Raw genomic sequence first — 20,002 nt, 5'->3', positions numbered from 1 at the left:
GCTGTAGCCCCTTTCCTCCCTCTTTGCCTCCCATACCCTTTCCCCAGTCCACTGATAGGTGAGGTCCTTTTCCCCTTCCATCTGACCCTAGCCTATCAGGCCTCATCAGGACTGGCTGCACGGTCTTCCTCTGTGGCCTGGTAAGCTGCTCCCCCCTCAGGAGGAGGTAATCAAAGAGCCAGCCATTGAGTTCATATCAGAGACACCTCCTGTTCCTCTTACTAAGGTACCCATGCCATTTTTATTAGACTTTCTCTGGGTTTGAGTTTGGCCAAGGACAGGAATTTTTTCTTAGACTCAGTCCTAAGAGCAATTTGTAAATTGAGCATGTTGTCAGAGCCAATTTGAATTATTCCTTTTTTGTTTATCTGATTATGAATAATTTAGTAATGTGAATGTCACTATTTATATGAAAGATTTAGTAGAACTAGTAGAAAAAGAATAATGTTAAAAATTATAAGTATGCATATATAAGTGTTCCCTTCCAGTCTCCCTAGTTATGTTCAGTCAGAACTTTATAGGCATATAAATATATTTTGGAGAAATCATTTATTTTATGTACATGTGTAATATCAAATTACATAATTGCTGTTTTATTTCAGGGTTGTCCAATGAATATAAATGCCACCATTTATAGCACAAACTAATTATTAAGCCTTTTAATGAACCTTTCTTAAAACTACACAAAGTTAATCTAGCTTGGTTGGGTCATGATGCTTTTTATTATGACGGTAAATGCAAACATTGAGGAAAGAATAAGAACATGTTTTTAACAGGGATTGTGCTACACATTTTGGAGGAGTCTACTACTTAAAGTAAAATGTCCATACTAAAAGTTTTTCATAAATTGTATTAAAGGTTACATATATATATAATTATATATGTATATATAATTGTATATATATATATATGTGTGTATATATATAATTGATAATAGTGAGAGGCATAGGCCTTCCCTGTGTTTATTCATCTTTCTCAAAAAAAATGCTTTCAAAATATTCAGTAATATTCTTTTTTTTTTTTTTTGAGCTCAATGTCCATTTTATTCTGAAACTCTGGGTTGAAACCTTAACCCCTAATACAATGGCATTCTTTTTTTTTTTTAATTTTTATTTTTCTTTTTAGTTACATTTGTTAACTCTATGTCCCAGCTGTATCCCACTCCCTCATTCCCTCCCCAACCCCACACTCCCTCCCTGGTCTCCTCCCTGCCCCTTTCCAAGTCCACTGATAGGGGGGGACCTCCTCCCCTTTCATTTGACCCTGTTTTATCAGGTATCTTCAGGACTGGTTGCAAAGTCCTCTGTGGCCTAACAGGACTGCTCCTCCCCTGGGAGGTGGGGGGAGGTCAAAGAGCCTGCCCTTGTCAGCTCATCTTTTCTAAGGTATCATACAACTTTAATATTAGCTTCAGTTAAATTCCAACTTGTAACTTGTTTTTTAGGCTTCCTTCAGTTGATTTTAACTATTGAGACTAAGTGTGGACAAATACTATCCCAGTTTTAGACTTATCAATTGCTTGTGAATTACTGGTCAGAAGGCCTTCCTCTTTCATGATGTGAAGGCTATGTTTCCTCTCATATCAAAATGTAAATTAGGTAAAATAATCTATTGTACAGGTGTTTCTCAGAAACATGAGCAGTATAATGTGTAAGGTTCATTGCAGAATGCAGAAATGGAGTAGACATTGCCTTAAATGTGCTCATACAATATACAGTGACACTGTTATTCAGAGTTACTACTATAATTCTGGTGACTCCAACATATTATTATGTACAGTCAGGATATAGGTGAGAAGCATTTTTCTTTAAGAAATTATTTAGGTAGTAATTTCTTCAACCAATGAACCAGACAGTTGTCTTGGTTCAATGAGTTTATCTAAATAATGTCAGTCAACCAGAGAGAAAATATTCACCCTCTTTCCATAGACATAAATAAATAACATTAAACATATGTGTTCCTTTATTTCAACTGTTCAAACATTTCCTGGGTTAAAAAATGTGACAGAAAAATGTTTTTATAACTTTTTGTACTTATCGATGTTTTTAACATATTTGTGAACATGTAACTCTCTCAATATACATATATATTTATATATACATGCAAATTTATATTAATTATTTTCTTATCAATAACTATATAAAATGAATTTTTAATTATGTAATATTTAACTCTTTATCTCCTTTCTTTCTTTCTTTCTGTGCTCCATTTAAACGTATTAAACTCAGTTTATTTTAATTCACTCAAGTAAAAGTTCATAGATGTTTTCTCACAACTGCACATTTTTATTTTAGTCTCTAATCATTTCCAGATTAGACCTTGATTGTAATCATAGCTCCTTATGTTATTAGATTGTTTAACTTTTCCATGGTTATTGATATTTGTGTCTTTTGGGTAACTGTCACTTTCTTTATTGGCTAGTCCAAGAACAGTTGCGTACCAGGGAATAATGGGAAGGTGATGATGTGGATTTCTTGTGTCTGTGACATTTCCGTGTTCTATTGAAAATATACAGTGTGTTTACTGTGGTTTTTATATACTGAATAATCAAATTAGAGACTTGGGAGATGGCTTGGTGGGTAAAGCACTTGCTATGTAAAATATTAAGACTAATTGAGCCCCAGAGCTGACATAGAAACATGACAGATGCAGCAACCTACTGGCAATGGCAGCAGTGAGGAGGTAGACACAAAATATCACTTCAGCAGTGGGCTAGGCATTCTTGTCAGAATCAGGGACTAAACAAAGAGGATAACAGCCACATAGGATACCTAACTTCATTTTCAGTTCCCCAAATTCATGTTGGCACTTGTGCACAGCCAGGTGGCCAAACATGCAAATCCACACACACACACATACACACACACAATGAGTTATGATATCAATTTTGTAATTATTAAAAATAAAACCAAATTAAGACTTTCTAGAAAGCACCATTTATGGAGATCTCCTTTTTAATCTCCCTTTTAGTGATTCTTTCATTTTGCTTCTGTTCTGATTCTAATTTCATTGTTTTCTCCCATGACTACCACTCAAATAAGAGTTTTGGAACAATCTGTTTTAAGGGCGCAAATAAATATGGGCACCTAAATGTCATGGAATCTTAACAAGAGATCACAGTTTTCCAATGACTTGACATCATCTGACTCTTCTTTAAACCATCAAGGCCTTCTGGACTTGAAAAATTACCTGTTGTCAACAGTACTTTTGAAAAAAAAAAAAAAGCTCCTACAAATAAAGCTGCTACAAGCATGGTTGAGCAAATGTTCTTTTTGTGTACTTGAACATCTTTTGGATATATGCCTAGGAGTGGTATAGCTAGATTTTGAGGAATCACTATTCCTAATTGTCTGAGAAAGTGCCAGATTGATTTCCTAAATGGTTGTACCGGTTTACATTCCCACTCTCAATGTAGGAGGGTTCCCCTTTCTCCACAACCTCTCCAGCATGTGTTGTCATTTGAGTTTTTGATTTTAGCCATTTTGATGGGAGTAAGGTGAAATCTCAGGGTAGTTTTGATTTGCATCTCTCTGATGGTTAAGGATGTTGAACATCTCTTTAAGTGTTTCTCTGCCATTATATATTCCTCTACAGAGAATTCTCTGTTTAGCTCTGTACCCCATTTTGTAATTGGGTTATTTGAGTTACTGCTTTTTAACTTCTTTAGTTCTTCATATATTCTAGATATAAGCCCTCTGTCAGATATAGGGTTGGTGAAGATCCTTTCCCAGTCTGTAGGCTGTCGTTTTGTTCTGACGATCGTGTCTTTCGCTTTACAGAAGATTTTCAGTTTCATGAGGTTCCATTTATTGATTGTTGCTCTTAGAGGCTGTGTTGTTGGTGCTCTGTTAAGGAAGTTGTCTCCTGTGCCAAGGAGTTCTAGGCTCTTCCCCACTTTTTCTTCTAACCGATTTAGTGTGTCTGGTTTTATGTTGAGGTCTTTGATCCACTTGGACTTTAGTTTTGTGCAGGGTGATAAATATGGATCTGTTTTCATTTTTCTGCATGTAGACATCCACTTGGATAGCCAGAACCTGGAAACAATCCAGATGTCCATCAACGGAAGAATAGATACAGAAATTGTGGTATTTTACACAATGGAATGCTACTCAGCAATCAAAAATGAAGAAATCATGAAGTTTGCAGGCAAATAGTGAGATCTAGAAAAGATCGTTCTGAGTGAGGTATCCCAGAAGGAGAAAGACACACATGGTATATACTCACTTATATAGACCTATAAGATATGATAAACATAATGAAATCTATATACCTAAAGAGATAAACAAGAAAGAAGACCCCGGGTAAGATGATCAAGCCTCACTTAGAAAGACAAATAGGTTGGGCACTGGACATAGGAGAAAGAGAAAACAAGTATCAGGACAGGACCCTACTGCAGAAGGCCTCTGAAAGACTACCTAGGAGTGTATCATAGTAGATACTAAGACTCATAACCAAACCTTCAGCAGAGTGCAGGAAATCATATGAAAGAAGAGGGAGGTAGTATGACATGGAGAGGATAGGAGCTCCACAAGGACCAAATATATCTGGGCACAAGGGTATTTTTCTGAGACTGATACTCCAACCAAGGACCATGTATGTATGTAACCTAGAACCTATGGTCGGATGTAGACCGTGGTAGCTCATTAAACAAGTGGGTACCCTAGTAGGGGGAACAGGGATTATTTCTGACATGAACTCATTGGCAGGCTCTTTGACCTCCCCACCCCCTAAGGGAGGAGCAGCCCTGCTAGACCACAGAGGAAGACTTTTTAGATAGTCCTGAAGATACCTGATAAACCAGGGTCAGATGAAAGGGGAAGAGGTCTTCCCCTATCAGTGGACTTGGAAAGGGGCAGGGAGGAGATGAGGGAGGGAGGGTAGGATTGGGAGGGAATGAGTGAGTGGGATACAGCTGGGCTACACAGTTAATAAAATTTAACTAATAATAAAAACAAAAAAAATAAAATGCTGCAATAAAACCTTAAAGAAAAAAAAAGCTCTAATGACAACAGCAACAGAAAGAACGAGGTAGTAATATAATTAAAAATAACTGTCACTTAGGTACTAAAATGATCTGATATGGAATAGCAGGAAATGTCAACAAATAGATTCCTGTCCTATAAACTTTTACCTTGGAAGTATGTGTCATAGCTGAGAGAAGAAAAGTGTCAAACAATGAGGGAATCTTTACAGTAGCCAGGAGAGCATGAAAAAAACAAGGAGTATAAATGGAATGATATTACCAATAAAAATCTGTCCAGAGGATTCATGTAGACCTGATGAGGCTTGAAGTGCTGGGGTGGGTTGATACAGGGATGGGGCTCCACTTTTATGAGAAGAAGGGGAGGGGAAGGGGAAGAGGATGGAGCAGGAAGATAGGAGGGAAGGAGCTATGGTCGGGATGTAAAGTGAATAAATAAAAAGTCAATAAAAAATAAATTTAATAGAAAATTGTTCAGAAATTTACATCTCTATGAATCATTGCTAAGCTTCAAAAGTGAGTCTAGCATTATGTGATCAATATTGGTTAAGTACTGAGAGACAAAAACAATAACCATTTTTTTATTAAAAATCACAAACAAAAACAAAAACAACAAACAAAACAAGAGATGTATGGGTCTTTAAAATTAGAAAAGTTGTGGTATGAGCTAGTGCTGTTTATCTTATGCAAAAATCTAGGGGCTTGTTCTCCTAGAAATGGGAGTCTAATTAGGTTTCTCTTGTCCTTGTCCTCAGCTGCAAAGAAGTCTTGTCTTTAATTAAACGCCTCAAACAAGTGTTCTCACCTTGCTGTGAATTAATTGGCTCTTCCAATCATTTTGTCTAGGAAGACTTTTCTATTAATTTCCAAAATTAAAACATTTGTGTTTTCTTGTTTTTTTTATTCATGCTATAGTTTTGCCTTAGATTCCCTTCTTTCAGCCTCCATTCCCAACCTAATTGCAGAATCTGCCAAGACTGTCTTCAAATCAATCTAGAAATGTTACTATTTATATTCCAGATTAATCATCTCCTTGATGAATTTTCTGCCTCCCTTCTCCATTAGCTTCTAGATTTCTTAGTCCAATAGCATCCATCGATGCTTAAGTAGAATTTATTTGCAGAGTCCATTTGCAAGCAGTGAACTGTGATCCCAGTGCTTACAGTCAACTCTAGATGCCTGCTATATCAGTGTCTTCTTTCTTAGTGTAACTTCCTGGGTGACTACGGTCAGTTCTTCTTCTCCTTAGAGAGCACCACAAGCTTACACACCAGGGAGCCATTGTAACATCTCTCACAGTGAATTTCTCAATGGCTCTCGTGTTTAAAGTAATCTATACTTTTGTAGATACTACTTCAAATGCAGTTTTCTTTGGCTGACTCTTTATTTGATTACTGGCAACCAGTCAGATCATCAGCCAGCGGTGCTATTCACCCCTCTGTGCTAATATTTAAGTTGTTCTTCACATTGCCTTTTGCAAAATACATTTTAAGTTCCAAATACTGACTTGCTAATATGTCACTTTCAAAACGGTTTCATAATTTGGAAATTGTCTACTTTAAAAATATACAAATTGCATGTTGATTGCTTTTAAAGTCAGAGAGCTGAACATCTGTAATCATACTTTAAATAGTCCCAAATATTTTCTCTGTCATAATTACTATTTTAAATATTTTATGAATTTTAAGATCAATTATATAATGCCCCATAATAATGCCCAAATGGTAACAAAACTCAGAATTAAATCAACTCACTTGATAGTAAGTATTTCATGCCAATCAGAACAGTTTACTGATCAAATCTGAGCAACATCTGTGATATACTTGGCCAGTCATCCAGAGTAACCGATGGCTCAGATTTACTCTAGTAACAGTATATGCAAAATCTACCCTTTTTCTTTTAAAAATTATTTCACATATATGTATATGATGTCTGTATACATATGCATGCATCTGTATACTCATTTTTGTGTAGGTGTATGGGTGAGAGCCATCATGCATAAGGAGGTCAGAGGGCAACCTCAGCTATCAGTCCTCATCTACCACCCTGTTTTGAGACACAGTCTCTTGTATGTTGCTGGTTATGCCAGGCTAGCTGATCTTCTCCTATCTCCGTCTCACCCTTGGTTGTAATAACAATAGATTACAAATATACAGCAGTGTGTATACCTTTACATGAATTATGGGGATATAAACCAAAAGCCTCATGTACATGTTCATACATACTGAGCCTTCTTCCCATCCCACGAGTCATGTTTAAAAAGAAAATACTGAGAGTTTGCAAAAGGTGTGTTTTATTTATTTATTTATTACAATTTATTCACTTTTATTCCAGCTGTAGCCCCCTCCCTCATCTTTTCCAGCCTCACCCTCCCTCCTTTCCCCTTATGCCTCCCCCAGTCCACTGATAGAGGCGGTCCTCCTCCCCTCTAATGTAATCCTAGCCTCATCAGGACTGTCTGCATTGTCTTCCTCTGTGGCCTGGCAAGGCTGCAACCTACAGAGGGAGCTGATCAAAGAGCCAGCCCTTGCTCTCATTACTAGGATAGCAACTTGAATACTGAGCTGCCATGGACTACATCTGAGCAGGAGTTCTAGGTTATCTCCATGCATGGTCTTTGGTTAGAGTATCAGTCTTTGCAAAGACCCCTGGGCCCAAATTTTTTGGTTCTGTTTGTGGAGGTCCTATCCCCTCCAGGTCTTTATATCTCCCCCTTCTTTCATGAGATTCCCTGCACTCTGCCCAAAGTTTGGCTATGAGTCTCAGCATCTGCTTCAATACCCTTTCAGATACCTCCTACTCTCTCCCTGTTTTCTCCCTCTTCTGATGTCTATCCTGTTTGCCCTTCTGACTGAGGATTGAACATTTTCCTTAGGGTCCTTTTTATTGCTTAGCTTCTTTACGTGTACAGGTTTTAGTATATTTATCCTATATGTTATGTCTAATATCCACTTATCAGTGAGTATATACCATGTGTGTCTTTCTGCTTCTGGGTTACCTCTCTCAGGATGATCTTTTGTAGTTCCATCAATTTGTCTATAAATTTCATGATTTACTTGTTTTTAATTGCTGAGTAGTACCTCATTGTGTAAATGTAGGTGTGATATTTTTAAACAAAATAACCTAATATAAAAACAGCAATGACAGAATACTATTTGATTTTTTGTAATTTCTTTAATTCATTCTCATTAATTATCATATTTGTGTAGGTGCACTACTATGCACTAAGGACACTGAGAAAACAATAACATGATAATATTCTATGGGCTTTACACTTCCTTATATAAGAAATCATGAACAAATAGAATATGTATGGTTTACTAAGAAGGGACAAGAGATTGTTGAAGGACCCTGCTGTTTGAGGCTACAGGCTTCCTGGTCTGGATAGCCTTTCTGAGTTCAGCACTAGATGAAGGTCTTCTGTCTCCCCAGCAGGACCTCCTACTCTCTGCCTGACCTCATCAGAACTGTCTTTGGGCATAGATGCCCCTAACCATATCTGGTATATGACCTTTGGCACAAATGCCTTCTAGCACTACCTCTCCTATCACCTATAGGATAATTAGGTTCTGTGTTCCTGTTCATATGATTGGACCATGCTGCCAAATGCAAATAAAGCATCATTAGAATCTCTAGCTCCAATCACTTATTTACACCCATCCTGGGAGATACCTCACACTCCTCGAAGATTGTAAAGCCTTTGTTCACCTCAAATAAAGGTCAGCTCTCTCACTGAAGTGACTCCTGGAGCTCATTAAGTTGCACTTGCATGACATCTGAATCCCCACTTAGTCAATTCTGCTCCCTTGCTCCTGAGGACTGGTGGCCAACAGGTCCACGAGATGCTACCAAAATGCCTTTAAAGGAAGTAAGGGCAGTTCATGCATAGGCATTAAATTTTGTTGTTCTTGTATTTAAGTCACAATGTAGACAGCACCTTAGAAATAGTCACATACATATGTCGGAATCAACTGCAAGGCTGTTACAGTATTTCAAGAGATGTTTTGGAAATGAGGTTTTTAAAGAAAGAAACACAACTGACTGCAAAGATACTTAGGAGATGTTTATGAACTAACTGACAAAAGTAATTGAAAGGGCACTGAAGATTTGCAGTAGAGAAAAGGAAAGCTAAAGTACTGTTTTTGACATGAGATATTGTCTATGGACTACTGTCTGTCATTAGGCATCAGATAATAAGAGTGGACCAAGGATGGGAATGGAATTATTTAGTAATGATTAGGATGAAATGGTTGAGAACCTTTAAAATAGCGGAGCACAAATAATCTACTTTCTTATTTTATTTAGTTGATGTTGTCATGGGTTCGCGCTGTAGCCCAAGCTGGCCTGAGTCTTATTATATAGATGAGATTAGACTCCAGCTCAAACAGGTTCTCTGCCTCAGCCTCCTGAGTTCTGAGATGACAGATATGAGCCCCATAATTGGTTGTTTCAATTATAGTCACTTCTTTCATTTTCATAGAAACTGCAATATCTCATTCTTGTGATCAAGATTTTTTTAAAGTAAGGACCGCAGGGAAATATTGATTGAGATAAAGTTTACTCAATAAACATTTAGATGTATCTGTGTGATCTATTTTTTCTAAAGTTTTTCTTCCAGTATTAAACATTTAACACAAATATGTTCACAGTAGTGTTGTTGACATTAGCCTCCGCTACACAGGCTCAGTGCTTGGCTGTGAAGTTATGAAACCAGTCATCATGATGCTCAGTTAGGGTAAACACTGCCGAAGCCTAGTCAATTCAAAACAAATGGGTGTGGAAGACCTTCAGTCAGCTGGATGCATAAAGGAAGTGAACAGATTATAGAAAGGTACAAGCTGCTGTGATAATTTTAAAAGAAAGTTGTTTGTGTTTGAATTTCCTGAGAGAATCTTCAACATACCTTACCCTTTATTCTAGTTTCATGTGTGGCCCTGTGGTAAAATACCCTGGCCCAAAATCCACTTAGGGAAGAAGGGGCTTATTTTATCTGACAGTTCTGAGAGGATGTCAAGGCAGGAATATGCATCACAGCCACAGTCACATCACATCCACAGTCATGCTGCTTAGTTTTTGTCAACTTGAGAAAAACTAGACTCACCTGAGAAGATGAAATATCAACTGATAAATTGCATCTATTAAATTGGCCCAGGGGGCATGTCTGTGTGACAGTTTTTCAATTGATGATTGATAGGTGAGAGTTCAGCTCACTAGGTGTTGCCACCCCTGGGTATACAGTTCTTGGTTGCAGGGTTGCAAAAGAAGCAAGACGAGCAAGCCACGGAAAGCTAGCTAATCAACAGTAGTCTGTGTTAGAGGCTATTGCTGGACTCTTGTCCTGACTTAACCCAATGATGGGCTGTTACCTGGAGTGCAAACCACAACAACAAAACAAAAACTGTCCTCCTTAAGTTGCTTTACATGATTCTGCAAGTAACAGCAACAGAAAGCGAACTAGGACTCGGAGTCACAAATGTACTCATTTGTTTGACTGCTCACTTTCCTCACTCTTATTAGCTCAGGTTCTGTCCCAGGGAAGTGCCTAGGAAGGTGGGGTAAATTATCAATCAAAACTTCCCCACAGACACGTACACAGACAAACTCCATCTAGATAATCACTCAGTTGATATTCTCTTCCCGGGTAATTCAGGCTGTGTTGAGGTGATGGTTCAAACTAAAGTGCATACTCTTATCAACTACTTTCTGGAGTTGTTTGGGAAGTGTTCTTCCTATTGATGTTAATCAAAGACATGATTAACATGAGTACAGAGAACAAACATTTTGCATATAGAAAATGTACAATTTATACAATACCCAAAACTTCATAAAGCATGCATATTCAAGTAAGAGAATCTAAGTTAACATCAACTTTCTTGTTCTGTTCCCACTCTCACCCACAAAAAAGCAACCAAACAACAGAGCATCTAACACTCAAACCTAAGAAACAAGAAACCTGAAAAATATACATCTATATTGTTGTGTACTTAAATTACTTCCCTGATCTGAAGTCTTAAAAATGTGAGCCATTAAAACTAAAATAATAAAGGAAGAAAGCCATTGCAGTTTAGAGATAATGAAGAACTTGGGAAACAAGTGCAACATAGGCTCTTTGTTAGTTTCTAAGTAGATAAATGCTTTCAAAAACATTCCTGAGACAGTGTAAATGTTAAGGTGGAATATAATTTATATAATTTTATAACACTTTTATTTTGTAAGTTTGCTACTATCATATTACTTGAGATATAATAACATGTAGGTGAAAATTCCCTTTTCACAAAAGTTCATGGACTAATAGACAAATAACATATATCTATGTTACATTCAAAAAGTTTGTGAGATAGTAAAATTTCTTCAGATAATAAAATGTTATGTTGAGATTGCAAAACTTTAAACATATGAGTGGAAGTTCTTTTTTATTCCCATGAAAGAAATCAAGTATCCTATACCTTTCTAACCCAAGGTAATAAATATATATATAATTTTTTTGGACACAGAAAACATATATCAGATGTACATGTTTAGAAAGAAAGAAAAGAAAATCAGGCAGATGTAGGAAAATATTTGGTGTGTGTGTGTGTGTGTGTGTTTGTTTGTGTGTGTGTGTGTGTGTGTGTGTGATAAAAATAAAGACATACATCTCATATCATTTTATTCCTGTAGGTTTGAAGTTTAGTCAAAATGAAAATTCATTAAGAAAAGTTGATTGAATCATACACAGTATGTGTTTTATTTGAGAGGGCTACAGGACTCTTTGCTATCAAAACAAAAAAAATCATTATATGTGATACGTTTCAGGATTTGAAGCTGCAATATCTGTTCCTATTCCATAATGCTATTGCATTATACTCTGATTAGTGGCCAGGTTAGCGTCTGTGTGTGGGTGTGGGTATGCATTCGGTGTTTACTAGGTATGAATTGTGGCTTAATTAAATTTTGGTTCAAATGATAGGTTCAAGAACACAAAACTTTCTGAGCAATGAGAGCTCTTGATTGTACACCATAAATACCTGCCCTTAATTATTGCAAAACCAAATGAACAAATGATGAATGAACAATTATCACAGAGAACCATATTTTAATTAAATATTAAGCTACAGATTTGAGAATTGGTAATACAGTTTCTATTTGAGTGTGTGATTAAAGTCTTGAAAGGCTAGTGACAGCTCTGAGGTACAAAAACCCTTGGCATGAAAGTGCTTTTTATTTTTAAAAGGAAGTGGATGAAAACAAACCAAAGTTCTATTTCACTCCTGAAAATGTTATGGATTGGGGTTTATGCACAGGGCCAGCGGAGAGCCAGCTGAGCTGACAACCTACTAGGACTCCTGTATAAAACCTGTCCTTCTTGAGCTTTATTCTGTATAAAGCTAAAAGAAATATGCAAACTTATATAACATAGATTAAATTCTTTTCATGGCACAAGCCTTGTACCATTGGAGGAAAAACTATCAAAATTGTATGAGTAAACACAGAACAGTGATTAAAATTAAAAAATGTTTCGACAGTTTTAATTTAATGCAGGAAAGGTCTTTGCTTGTTTATTTCAATTTATTTTAAGAATGTTTATTGATCTGATTATATTGTTACAGTTTACAAAAACAAATGTTGACTAATGTTTAGGAGACTTCAGATTTTAAAACCAGTCATCAGCCCTATCTTTTCACAGCCTTATTCAAATATCGGTTGTTTTAAAAATAATTTTATTTATTTAACTGTTTTACTGCCCAACCCAAGCTCCTTCCCTCCTTTCCTCCCAATTCCACCCTCAAGTCCTCCTCCTTCTCCCAATCCCCACTCTCCTTCTTCTCAGAGAAGAGGAGGCCTCTGAGGGTCACCAAGTCACAGTGAGACTCAGAACATTTTCTCCTACTGAGGCTAGACAAGGCAGCCCAGATAGGGGAAAGGATCCAACAGAGCCAGAGCAGTCTCTACTCCCGTTGTTAGGGAACTCATGTGATGACCAAGCTACACATCTGCTACATATGTGGACAGAGTCTAGGTCCAGGCCCTGGGTGATTTTTGGTTGGTGGATCAATCTCTGTGAGCCAGAAACAGATGCAGTGGTCTTCAACCAAACTATTAATAGACTGAACTTGGGAGTTTTATGGAAGAGTGGGAAGGAAAATTGAAGGAGTTGGAAGGGTCAAGGACACCACAAGAAGACCTACAGAGTAAACAAATATTGGTTTTGGTGTTTTTCATTCGTTTGTTTGTTTTGTTTTTTGAGACAGGGTTTCTCTGTTTAACCTCAGCTGTCCTGGACTCCCTTTGTAGACCAGGCTGAGCTTGAACTCAAAGGGATCTGTCTGCCTCTGTCTCTCTAAGTGCTGGGATTAAAGCTAAACGTTCCACACGTGGCTAATATTGTCTTTTAGATCAACAGAAATTTTAAACTATATCAAATTTTGAAGCAGAAGTACAGATTTATTAATCTCACTTTTAAACTCTTTCTCCAAAAATATTCCATGTTGTGACTCAAGCCAAGCAAATGCCATATCATATTTCAAAAAAAAATTTAAATAAAACATTTTTGCTTCAATAGTCATATTTAACCACCATGCTACATTTATTTATCTTTTTCATGTTATTTATTTATGTTATCAAAAATCTGTATTTTCATCTATCATTAGCCTTTTAGCTGAATAAATTAATTCATTAAATGTATCATATAATTATATGCAAATTATTTTAAAAGTAGAATCTATAATATGTTGACTTCTAGATACTCAATTACCTAAACACGTAGTAGAACTATTGATTAAAAACTCTTTATAGGATTTAAAAAAAAAAAGAAAAGTAGGAATGGTTTGAGGGATTGCTCAGTGACTAAGAAGACTTGCTATTCTTGCAGAAGACCTGAGTTAAGTTATGAGAACCCATGCCTCTAGCCCAAAACCACCTGCAACTTCAGCTCCAAGATATTTAAAACCCCTTCAGTTCTCTATAGGAATCCACACACAAATACACAGTGTGTGTGCACATGTGTGTGCTCACACGCCTACACGCACACACGCACACAGAGAGAGATAGCTTTAAGTAGTAGCATCTCTTGGTTGTTAACTATAAACAATGAGGTAAGTACACCATTATGAAAAAGAAAGGACAAAAGTCTTGTACAGTTTTTCAACAACCTTTCCATTCCTGTTAATAGATGTTAATGAATCCACATCAAGTTAACACTCAAGATGGTGTTGTTGAACAGGTTTCACTGGTCCAGTTTTTTCACTCCTGATTTGGGAGTTTAGCTCATCAGTACTTTTAGGACAAGTGTTTTGTAAAGTCTTTCCAGGCCTTGATTTTTTGTTACTGATGGCGAGTCTGGAAGACAATATTAGTTGACATTAGAAAATATTGTGTTATTGAGTTACAGGTAGAAAAAAATAATTGAATGTTGGTCATTGAATTTTGAGAAATATTAATATTAATATTTAAATATTAATCCTTATTAGATTTTTCTTGTGTCATTGCTGTGCAATTCTAATCCTTGGGTAAAAAGCATATCTGTTGACTTCAATTACATGTCTTTTGGTTTTGCTTTGTTTTAACAATCAGGACTTTTCAGGTACTCAAACTGAATTTTGCCTCCTGAAAATTTTATGTCTGACTTTGACTAAACACTGTCAAATGGACAACTAGTTGCCTAATTGCCCCACTGTAAAATTGTAAGTTCAGATCTTCAATGTAGAGACTGTCAATTAAACTTTTTATTTAATCTAAGAAGTGTTAATTTTGCTTATACCCAAGCATTTATAGAGAAATGTAGTCATGTTACGTGTGGAGGGGAAAGTGTTAAATTTGCGTATTGAAGAATATTTTCTACAGAAATCTCTGTACGGAGTTATTCTGGAATCTTTTGTAGCATCAACAGCTGGTTAAACATCTGATTGTGTAACCATAACAGAACAAATGCTGCCTGAATTTGCCATCACATCTAGAGCTGTAACCTGTTTTCATTGTTTCTCAGGAGATAACATCATTTCAGTTTCCCCTATTATAGTTCCATTGTTCCCTGCTGGTAGGTCTTATCTCTCCTGCTTAATGTCATCTCTTTCACTATTTTCAATATAATTGAGGACAAAGGCGGTGGTGTAATTCCAAAAGAAATGAAGTTGTTAGGCCTGTAATTGTCCATTTCCTATAATATGACTTAAGGACATTGCCGGGTCAGACATTCAGGAAATTGCTCGAGTATTTGTTGGATAAATGATTAAAATACACTAACATTTTCTGTTTTTAAAATGTAAATCACTTTATTTGCAGATGTAAAACCTGATTTAAATGACTTTTGAATAAGTTTTCCTCCACTTGTCTGGTTCTGTGGTTTTATGAATAGAAGTATAACATGAAGAAAGCTTTGAAGTGAAAGGTGAAAGGCAATACTGATTGTAAATAGAGGAAATCCTATCACTGAGTATACAGACAGAAGATCACAGAAAAAAGCCATCTTTTGCATAATTTACTATTCACCTCCAACTACAACAGGATTTCTTCTGTTTGTCTTCAGAAAAAGACAAAAGAGACTAGATATTATTAACTACCTACTATGAACAAAATATTTCTGCAATCTTGGGAGATAGCAGTATTCTCAGCATTTTACATGAGGGAAGGGAAGGCTCAGAGAAACAAGTTCAGCCACTCTGTGTGTCAGAACTGAAATGTGAATCTAGATCTCCCAGTGTCCTGTGCCTATTTCATTCCACATGAAATCGTTTGGAGAAAATGCTCCTTGCAATTTACTGCTTTTAAGCGGCAAAAATAAAGATCTCAGTGGTGTACATGGATAGTGTCATTTTATCACAATGTGATGTAGTTGACAGTGTCCCTGAGCTTGGGGTTTTACAGTACACAAAGGAGATATTGAAATCTTTATCTTACACTTTTAGTGTTAATATTTTACCATTTGCCTTGAGCTCTGCTGCTATCCATGTGTGTGTGAGCTAAAATGTTCAGTCCTTCATCTCAATGATCTCTGCATTCCCTCCCACTTTTTATATCCACACTCAGAATATGAATCCTTTAAAAGCAAATGTTGATGTTAGGAATTTAGTCTCTTATTTAATTATTTAACAAACAAATGATTATAGTCATATTTTCATGTATATTGCTGCCTAAAATTTTTCCATATATGATTTACATATAATTAAACACTTCATTTAGAAAATGTAGTAGTGTTAAATTATATTTTTTAAATGTTTTCATATTTATAAATGTTTAGGTCATTTATTAAATATTATTAAAGGTTTAGGTTCTTTATTAAAATATAATGCAATTAATATCATTGTTAATATGTTTACTTAAATGTATAATTATCTAGAAGACAAGTTTTATATAAAATCATATTCCTATTTGAAATTTGACACTTTCTACAATGTACCTTAGAAAGTGATATCAATTTCATTTTACTAGTAATACTTGAAGATTTCCCATGTCCTTATACCCTTGGATGATACATACATTAATGGTTTTTAGTATAATAGATGAAATAGTGCATTACTATTTGAATTTGCATTTTGCATAGGTTTGCATGCATAAACAAATGTATACATATATTTGGCCATTCCTAAAAAATGAGAAAATAAAGAGATTGAAGGTCATGAAAAATCCTGATATAGTAAAGGAGATATAGATGTAAATTCTTTGTACTTTGGATTTGCTCCTTTTTCTATAATATTTATGTTCCTGTAATTGTATGCTTTTACTTAAGTCATATTGATGTCTCCCTTAATTAGATCTGCTTATAATAGTTCCTAATAATTTGCTTACTTTTTCCAAGTGACGAATGCACATTCACAGTTCCTATGTAGCAAGCCCAAGAAAAACTATTACTTATGAACAGGAACTGCTAACCTGGCCATAAGAAACCTAGAATTTTAGAGGAAGCTGAAGCCTCTGTGAGAAGAGCCAGAGAATATTTCATCATGGACGTGATATCAGAGTAATGGACTAAGAGTGACCAAAACTTTTGTAGAAATAAAAGCTAAGTCACATGAAGGTATTTTATGTCCCAAGCCAAGTGACATGTTAGTGTTCTAGTGAGAAGTACTTGTTTTTTATAAATGAGAATGAGAAGAAAGTAGCTTGGACAGGTTTTGTGGGCAACCTTTGCTTATTTAGGCATAAATTATAAAAATTGTAATATTAATAATGCAATAAATTGTAAAATAATAATATAAATAATAAAATAATATGAAATAAAATAATGTAAAAACTCAAGCATTTTCAAGGAGGCAGAAATAGGTCTATAATTTTTGACACTAGCCTATCCTATATAGCATATTCAAAGTCATCCACAGCTACATAGTGAGACTCTGTCCCCCAAAACAAATAAGGTTTAAGATACTACTCAGCAATTAAAAACAAGGAAATTATAAAATTTGTAGGCAAATGGTGGGAACTAGAAAACATCATTCTGAATGAAGTAACCCAGAAGCAGAAAGACACATATGATATGTACTCACTTATAAGTGGATATTATCCATACACTATAGGAAAACATACTAAAATCTATAGTCTTTAAGAAGCTAAATAACAAGGAGGACCCAAGGGAAGATGCTTAATCCTCAGCTGAAGGCAAACAGGATAGACATTGGATGTAGGCAAAGAAAAGAAACAGGTCAGAACCATACACAGAGAACCTCTGAAAGATTCTACCCTTCAAGGAGGCAAAAGAGATAAAGAGACTCCTAGCCAACCAACCTTTGGGTAGAGTGCCAGAATCCTTATGGAAGAAGAGGAAGATAGACATGGAGGGAACAGGTACTACACAAGAGACCAACAGAGCCAAAATACCTGGGCCCAGGGGGGCCTGCAGAGACCGATACTCCAACCAAAGACCATGCATGGAGAGGACCTAGATCCCCTGTTCAAAGGAAGCCCATAGGCTTCTCAGTTTCTAAGTGGGTTCCCTAGTAAGACAGGGGCTGTCTCTGATATGAACTCAGTGGCTGGATCTTGATCACTTCCCCTGGGAGGTGCAGTCTTGCCAGGCCGCAGAGGAAGATGGTGCAGCCAGCCTTGATGAGACATGATAGGCTAAGGGCATATAGAAGGGGAGGAGGTCCTCCTCTATCAGGAGACTAGGGAAAGGGCACAGGAGGAGAGGGTGGGTGGGACTGGGAGGAGATGAGGGAGTGCCCTGCAATGGAGATACAAAGTGAATAAGTTGTAATAAATAAATAGATCAATTAAATTTTAAAAGATCATTGGTAAAATTGTGTACTAATTAATTGATTGATCATTGTTTTCATAATTGAAAGTATATTTTAATTACATTTTTATTTTTTATATAAATTAAAGTTTATTCACTTTGTATCCCAGCTGTAGCCCTCTCCCTTATTCCCTCCCAATCCCACCCTCCCTCCCTCAGCTCCTCCCTACCCCTCTCCAAGTCCACTGATAGGGGAGATCCTCATCCCCTTCCATCTGACTCTAGTTTATCAGGTCTCATCAGGACTGGCTGTAATGTCCTCCTCTGTGGCCAGGCAAGGCTGCTCCCCCTTGGGGGGGGTGTCAAAGAGCCAGCCACTGAGTTCATGTCAGAGACAGTCCCTGTTCTCCTTAATAGGGTCCCCACTTGGATACTAAGCTGCCGTGGGCTACATCTTAACAGTGGTTCTTGGTTATATCCATGAAGTACAAAAGAAATATTTTGGAAAGTGAGGGTTAAAAAGAACTTGCACGTAGTCTTATCATTGATATAGTCTTATCATTCAATGTAATTTAGTTTTACTATTAAGTTTTATTAACAGACACGTAACATGGACATTAAATGTGAAGGGAGATAATGATTCAGTAGATCTTATGTGATGTGACACTCAAGGAAGAACAAATAGACAATAATGAGGGGGGGTGATAATACCCAGATTCCTAGAATTTGCTGGAGTGAGGGAAAAGAGGAAAGATGGCCATAATGATCCAGTTTCTTAAAAATTTAATCAAATAACAACATTCTTTTGTTGTTCAAGCAGCTGGCCAGGGTCATTTTGACAACACTCTTGATAACAATTTCCAGCTGGCAAGCCACTGCTCCCTTAGGGATAATCAATGACCCTGGCTCATGTACCTTATGCTCCATTCATTAAGATTTGGGCAGTAGAACACTCTGTACTGCTTTTACTGATTTGGTTCTTGCTGTTTCTGTGCCATGTGTAAAAGAACTGTTTCCTGAATGAGCTACTTCTGAACTCTCCAGGTTTCTGAACAGTAACTGCCTGTGCTGGATGTGGCATTTTCCTGTCAGTTCCCTAGCATATCCTAAAGACACTCAGTGCCAGAGCCCCTTGAAAGAGAGGCCATCCTCCCCTTTTTGCTTCTTCAGTGTTGCGTTCTTCTGTGTATATTTCTTTTCACACAGTAAAGGCTCTAAATAACTGTTAGAAGTAATTAGATGTTTGCAAAATTTAAACTAAATTTATGTGTTATAACGGTGTCTTTCTCTTATTAGTTAGAAACATTTGTTCAAGAAATATATCATTTGCGAGGTGATGGTGGCACAGACCTTTTTAATCCCAATACTCCGGAGGTAGAGGCAGGCAGATTTTTGTGAGTTCAAGGCCAGAAGGGTCTACACGCAAGTCCAGGGCAGCTAGTGCTATACAGAGAAACCCTGCCTCAAATAACACACACACACACACACACACACACACACACACACACACACACATTCTATATTCAATTAATAGCCTGAAGTTAAAAATAGGCATAGAGCGTGACATAATGACAAACCCTCACTCATATAGACATGTAATATAGGATAAACCTACTAAAATTTGTGCATCTAAAGAAACTAATCAAGAGAGAGGACCCTGACTAAAATGCTCAATCCCCATCCCGAAAGGCAAAGAGGAAAAACATCAGAAGAAGAAAACAAGAAACAAGCTAGAAACCCACCACGGAGGGCCTCTGAAAGGCTCTGCCCTGCAGACATCAAAGCAGATGCTGAGACTTATGGCCAACTGTTGGGCAATGTGCTTGGAATCTTATGTAAGAAGTGGGAAATAGTAAGATCTGGAGGGGACAGGA

General features: G+C 36.7%; 1 protein-coding gene across 19 annotated transcripts in view; it reads left to right on the top strand.

Moving 5' to 3' along the window:
• Lingo2 (leucine rich repeat and Ig domain containing 2) overlaps positions 1-20,002 on the top strand; it is a 1,357,796-nt gene that overhangs the window by 337,740 nt on the left and 1,000,054 nt on the right. The window lies entirely within an intron of this gene.

The sequence above is a fragment of the Meriones unguiculatus genome, chromosome 20, assembly GCF_030254825.1.
Source record: "Meriones unguiculatus strain TT.TT164.6M chromosome 20, Bangor_MerUng_6.1, whole genome shotgun sequence".
In the NCBI taxonomy this organism is placed as follows: Eukaryota; Metazoa; Chordata; class Mammalia; order Rodentia; family Muridae; genus Meriones; species Meriones unguiculatus.
This window is presented reverse-complemented; position numbering and strand designations above follow the sequence as displayed.